We start from the raw sequence: 7,527 nt of genomic DNA, 5'->3' as shown, positions 1-7,527 counted from the left end.
TTTTTTGTATTTTTAGTAGAGATGGGGTTTCACCGTGTTAGCCAGGATGGTCTCGAACTCCTGACCTCGTGATCCACCCGTCTCGGCCTCCCAAAGTGCTGGGATTACAGGCTTGAGCCACCGCGCCCGGCCAATAAGGGGACAATCTTAAAGACACATATTAGGTTATCTAAAATCACTGACTCTAAAATTAAGCCAGTAAATAACTATTCTGAGAATAATTACATAAGAGTAATAATCTGAATTATACCTAAAATTCAAGCAGGGATACTTCTCTGGATTAAATATTTTCTAACTATAAAAGGGATATGTTTATTAAAAATTTTTAGAAGTGGGCTGGGCACAGTGGTTCACGTCTGTAATCCTAGCACTTTGGGAGACCGAGGCAGTAGATTACCTGAGGTCAGAAGTTCATGACAAGCCTGGTCAACATGGTAAAACCCTGTCTCTATTAAAAATACAAAAAATTAGCCAGTGTGGTGATGGGTGCCTGTAATCCCAGTTACTCAGGAGCCTGAGGCAGGAGAATCGCTTAAACTCAGGAGACAGAGGTTGTAGTGACCTGAGATCCTGCGCCGCTGTACTCCATTCTGCGCGACAGAGCAAGACTTCTCAAAAAAAAATTTGTTTTTTTTTAGAAGTGAGCAACAGAATAAATAAGAAAATATCACTCATAAAAATAAATCCCATCTATCCAGAATAACCCTGTTAACATTTTGGTACATATACTCTTAATCATATGAATATATTCCTCTATTTTAGATTCTTACAACATTGGAGATATATGCTTTGCAGTCTCATTTTTTACTTGAATTGTTTAACATTTTCCCTTGACCATAAGTATTGTTCAAGATTATTTTTAAGGTTCCCTTGTATGCAATCACATGATAATGGTATAAATATATTTCAGTAATCCCTTATGATTGGACTTTAGATTATTTCTGCTATTTGCAATAACCGTTCTTGTGCATAAACCGTGGTCATGGCAAGTATTTTTCCTTAGTACAAATTCCTAGCAGTGAAATTGTTAGATGAGCAGATATGCTTTTTGGCCTTGGTGTGTGGATATTTATCACTGGCCTCCCTGCTGGTAAATCCAAATGAGTGTACTGCAGTGTGATAATACAAATGTGGGGGTTTGGTGCTTCCTAGTGTTACTCTCCCAACTGTTCCTCATGTAAGTAGTGGGCTAGAGGAGTACGGGGAGATATGAACAGTTCTGTAGTCCCCCTGCTGAATTGTCCTCTGATCTTTCAGTCTTCTTGCTCTTTCTCACAGAACCAGGCCCTGCCTTCTTCTGGAACACTGAATACTGGTGCTTTCTTTCATTTGTTAGCCAACAAGAAACCTCTTCCTTTTCCAAGACTTTGCTCTTTCACAAGCATTGGGTCTCTGATGACACACATCTCTCCTTTCATATCACTGACCTCTCCCTCAGTTGACAAAGGCAGGATTTAAGATGAACCGCTTGCTGGTTTACTGGGTAGTAAAGCCACATCCCCATGCGTGGACGTTTAAGCCTAGAATCCTAGCTAGGCATCTATTTCTAAGTCCCTGGGATGTCTGAAAGCATGACCAGAGAATGATAATGACCTCTAGGGAGCAGTATTGCCTAATGCCGTGAGCTAGCCCCTGCTAAATTACTGTCCCCTAGAAATGTGGTGTCAATAGAACAACCATATATTAATGTCTATTTCTCTACGTCTTTGCCGATACAGTTCTTTTTTTCTCTTTCTTCTTTTTTAAACCAATTTGAGAGACAACAATGATATCTTATGTTGTTTTAATTTGCATTTTTAATTAATAGAAATAAGATGGTAATTTTTAAAATTTTAATTGTATAAACAACCAAAGCCCTTTCGAAAACAGGATTACACCACTCTAAAATGCACAAAGAAATGAAAGTCTGCCATAATTTTACCTCCAGAGGAAACCAGTTTTGGTCAGATTGTTTTGCCAGATTTTCTTCAGTGCAATATGTCTACAGAGGTAAATATTTTTATGCCTAAACCTAAATCTACCTAAGCTATTTTTAATAGCTACAGAAACTTTTTTACACAATGAATACCATAATTTATTCAATCAGTCCTGTATTGATGAAGTTCAGCTTGTTCCTAATTTTTCACACGACTAACAATGCTACAATCAATATCATTTTACATAAACCTCTGTGCACTTTTGCAAGCTATTCTGTAAGATAAATTTCTGGAAGTGCTATTATTGGGTCAAAGGGTTTGCACACCAAGTTTTAATACAATGAAATCCCATGAGGCCAGAGACTTTTGTCAGTCATGTTTCGTGTTTTAACCCCAGTGCCTGGAAGAGTATAACACTTGACACATTGCAGACACAGAATATTTTTGAGTGAATGAATGAAACTCTATTGCCTAATCCTCCAGAAATTTTGCACCAGTTTAGCCTCCTATCAACAGCGTATTAAAAAGTACTGGTTCATTTCAAACTTGCCACACTGATGGTTATCACATCTTCTGATCGTCACTAGTCTGAAGAGCAAAGAGGGTATCTCATTTTTCTTCACATCTACTTATTACGAAGTTTAGCTTTTGTATATTTTCTACCATCAGTATATCCTAATTGTTTATATATTGTCTTTTTCTCATTTTTATGGAATTATTCCAATTTTTCAAAAATATTTGTATTATGTCAGTAAATGTTACAAATATTTGTCTCATCTCATTGTCTATTATGAATTTTGTTTAAATGTCCATGCAGCCAAATCTGACTCTTTCCTTACGGCTCCTATGAATTTTTCATGGTAAGAAAGATCTTTGCTGTTCAAAGACTAGAAAAAAATACTTATTTTTATATTTTCATTTTGATCATTTTACTCACAGAGACTGAAAGCACTGAGATAATCACACTGACAAAGTAGGGGAGGAGCAACTCTTCTGAGGATGAGAAATTCCGGGAAGCAAGCTCAAATTGGAGAAATATTCGTGGGTGAGCAAAAGCATCAAGTGTTAAAAACAAGAATTCACCAGCTCTGACATAGATGTGAAAACATGTTTTGAGTTTGTCACTTGGATTTCACATGGGTTTACATTGTTTTTTTTTTTTTTTTGAGACGGAGTCTCGCTCTGTCACCCAGGCTGGAGTGCAGTGGCGCGATCTCGGCTCACAGCAAGCTCCGCCTCCCGGGTTCATGCCATTCTCCTGCGTCAGCCTCCCGAGTAGCTGGGACTACAGGCGCCCGCCATCTCGCCCGGCTAGTTTTTTTTTTTTTTTGTATTTTTAGTAGAGACGGGGTTTCACCGTGTAGACCAGGATGGTCTCGATCTCCTGACCTCGTGATCCACCCGTCTCGGCCTCCCAAAGTGCTGGAATTACAGGCTTGAGCCACCGCGCCCGGCCTACATTGTTTTTTGAAATAACATTTCCCATTTGCATGGTAAATGCATCCATTTTTCTTTTATGGTTAATTCCTTACTTATGTATTTACAAATATCATACAAATTAATGAGTGATGCTCCAGGCCAGAGCAGGAAACACAGAATCGGTACCTGGGTTACTTAATTATGAGATGAAGACATGGTTAAACTTTCAGGAGGGATAAGGTTTAGGGATTGGACTTTGTAAATTGATATTACTTAGGTTTATTCTTACAAATAGCTCAGAGGATTTTGTTTTGTTTGGTTTGGGGTTTTTGTTTGTTTGTTTTTGTTTTTATTATCTCAGGAGTTGAAAGAAACATGAGGAAAACTCTAACAGAAATGGGCAAAATAGTGGAATAGAGCAGTTGGTTCTTGAGGACAGATACAGTGCAGATGTTTTTAAACATTTGTTTTGCGTAGAATGTAAAAGTGAAATATTTATGTAAGAAACCCCATTAATCATAGAGGAGATGCTTGGGTTTAAAAGAGGGACTGGAGAAAAAAGTAGAAAGTGTTTTTAAATTGTTTATTTATTTGTTCATATTATTGAGACTGAGTCTCAATAAATATTGCCCACATTGGTCTCGAACTCCTGGACTCAAGTGATTCTGCTGCCTCAGCCTCCCTCATAACTGGGACCACCAGCACTGTGCTGGGATGCTAGCTGCCACTGTTCCCAGCTTAAAAGTGAAATATTTATGTAAGAAACCTCATTAATCATAGAAAAGATGCTCGAGTTGAGGAGAAGACTTGGAGAAATAACAGAGTATGAAGAGCCTGGTGGTCACCTCTCATGAAGCCCAGAGTGCCACAAAGCACAGAATAAAAATCACTGGTGTCACACAACGTGCTCACAGCCTAGAAGAAGAAAGACTCTGGTTTAAAGTAGATTCAATGCACAACAATGTGAATGTACTTTATGCCATTGATTTATACACCTAAAAATGGTTAAAATGGTAAATTTTATGTTATGCATATTTTAACCATAATTTTTTTTTTAAAAAAAAGTAGATCTGCCATTGACCGGCTCTGTGACATGAGGCAAATATTCTAACTGCAAGGAGTTTGTGTTCTTTTTCAGCGTATTGGCCCGAGTTGTAACTTGATTAACAGAACGTTAAGAGTTATTTTCATCTCAATTTTCAGCCAAAACCTTAAGATTACATATTAAAATCAGGTACAACACTACCCGTGAAATTTGCAGAAAATGATGACATGATCTGGCTTTGGGGGAGTCTTTAGCATCTCACGCACTGAGTATATAACAGTCTTGGAGGAATTTAGTAGAGAATTTTTGGTGAGTTTGTGTGCTGTGCTTCTCCTCTACAAGGGAAATAGAATTAGGAGTTCTTTTTTCTTGATCTCAAAACCAAGCAGAGGTCTTTGAAGAAACAATTTAAAGAGTAATGCATGTCTAAATTTAAAGGTGGGAAAGAAACTTTCCCTTTCAAGAGAACTACAGGTGTGAGGTCATCTACAACATGAGGTGGAAGCGGGAGAGTCTGTAAGGAACCCCAAAAGTGCTTTAAGAGGAAAAAGGTATTTCAAAACAAGATCAAGACCCAGAGAGCTCAATGCCAGCTCCTGAAAGCATCAGTCAAGTAAGAACTTTCTTGCTCATTTCTTCCCTTCCCTCCACTTGCTAGTGCCAAGGCTACCTACCTGAGGCCAGGAGAAGGATTTGCTCAGAGAAAAGATGAGAGAGATGTGATGAGTTAAATGCACAGAACAAAGCCAATACAGAGGTGGGCTTGTGACTTCCTAAATCCATGACTTCTTGTATCTCCATGATTTAAGTCTTCCCCATGACTTCTTAAATTTCAAAGAGGGTTTCTCAACTCCAAAAAAATCAAGTGTGAGTAAAAATGTTGTGGGCAAACATGGGAAATTGGCAGATTTTATAACTAGATTGATGAGGTGTAAACAGGAGCAGCAGGTATGGATGCAGAGTGACAGATGTCTCATCAGGCATCTAGATGGCAAGAGGATGTTTCCTCAGCCCCCAAATAGAGTTTCTGTCAATGCTGACAATGAAGCAGAGATTTAATTGCCTACACCAGACTCAGTTTGGCAAAGGATTATTTTAACCTTTCCAGTGCAATATATAGACTACCACCTGGGAACTGGCGCAGAAAGGCTACCTCGGTCCAGGTATGAGGTGAGCCTCATCATTTTCCTTCCCTTTTTCCTCCTCCTCCCCTCCCCTCCCTCCCCTCCCCTTCCCTTCCTTTCCCTCCCTTCCCTTCTCTCTTTCTCTCTCTGAATCACTTGTAACTTGCTGCATCTGTCCAGCATAGCATCCCTGTACACGCAGCCCCAATCCTCATCTTAATGGTGTTGTGCAACATTTTAATCTCATATTGCAAAATATGGCAAGGAGTCTCTCAAAATTATGAATTCATTTATTCACAACTGTTTTCTGTTTCTCATATGTTTGACACTGTGATATATGTTGGCGATGTGACAAAGAACCAGACATAGTCTTGACTTCCGTGAGCATATAGATTAGGTGCAGGAAACCAAAGACATAATTATGAGGTAATGAGCAAATTACAGTAATAACACATATACAAATTGCTAAGGCGCACAGAGGAAGGAGAAATTTGTTGTTACTCTGAATTTGGGGAAAGCTATAGACCGGGGGCAAATCTGCCTAAAGAACCAATTACATGTCATTATATCCTGTTTAACCATTCCCTGTCTTCCCAACACCCTCAAACATCACTGTCCCCAAGGAGGGGGTTACCCAGTTATTGCTACAAAGGCTGCTGGCTCTGCTTGTTGATGTGCTTCCTTTGTGGGAAAATTGAGGATGTTGGGTGATCCCCACTTTTTTCAGATAGGCACTCTACTGATCCCACTGCTGTGTCCAAAATGCCACTGTTAGAATCATTCATTTGAAATTATATCAGTATCTTCAGAAAATTCCTGGTAATTGTGCACTTCCCAACTCATGTTTAGGTGCTCTTGGGGCGCTTATGCATGTATGCTGTGTAACTGACAGGCAATTTTGTGGTTGGGTAGCCAATTCGGCACAACCTAAAGTTTAGGAATGTATTCATATATTCTGGTGTCTGGCAGCCCCAGTTCAGATCCTGCTTCTGGCATTCCATTTACACCGCTGTGCCTCAGTTTCTTCATCTCTAAGATGAAGATGTGAAGACTCTGTGCTTAGCACATAATGAACACTTCATAACTGAGATTATTATCTTTATGATCTGGATGAATGAAATGAAAAATCAACGGGAACACTTTCAAAACAAGGAAAAAGTGTAAGGGCAGAGGTAATAGTTTTCAAATGAAAGCAAAAACAATTCAAGACTGTTGGAGAGAATTGTGATCTCTTTTAGAACCACATTATGTGTGAAATAATCCAGCTAAGAAGAAATAGGGACAGAGTGAGACACAAGCTTCCTAACAAAATTATTAAACTTATCTTCAAAACTGAACTTCAGAGCAAATGATGAACTAGCGATTTCTACTATGTAAATTCTTTGCATCATTATAGATGGAAATATTCTTTCAACCAGACACTTACACACACACCAAACAAACAAAGCATGAACAAACATTATATATTTCAGCATACACCTTTTATCTAAAATTTCATTCTCAGCTAACTTTTATAAGCCCATAATCTGATATGCATAATCATTAAGTCCTCCCATCTCATTTTATGAAGACATTTGTACTATTTTCTTAAGCAAACTCAGTATATCTATAATATAGATTATTAAATAAAAAATGCATTTTTAAACTTAATGGTTTCAAATAATACCCTATAAATAATACCTTAAAATGCTTATTTCTTTAGTCCTACTTCAAGCCGAATAAATTTTTATTCTCAGAATATTTTTGCCCCCCAAAAGCTCAACATCATTTCCTCATTAATAAAATTTTGTTACAAATTTGGGCTTCACTACAGGGCAAGGACAAAAAGCAACATTACTAGCACTCTTAGAGCCGAAAGTCTTTTTCTTTTCTTTACAAAATTCCTCACTTTTGTCGGAGATAATGGGTTGTCAGTGGGCTCTGGACAATGACTAAAACTTTACAATAAGGAAGGGTGACCCCTAGCGTTGGCCTTTGAAACCAAATTCATGCAAAGTTTCAACAATATGGGAAAGAATTCAAT

This window comes from Piliocolobus tephrosceles, chromosome 5 (assembly GCF_002776525.5).
Source record: "Piliocolobus tephrosceles isolate RC106 chromosome 5, ASM277652v3, whole genome shotgun sequence".
NCBI classification, from domain to species: domain Eukaryota; kingdom Metazoa; phylum Chordata; class Mammalia; order Primates; family Cercopithecidae; genus Piliocolobus; species Piliocolobus tephrosceles.
The sequence above is the reverse complement of the archived record's forward strand: the minus strand, read 5'-3'. Positions refer to the sequence as shown.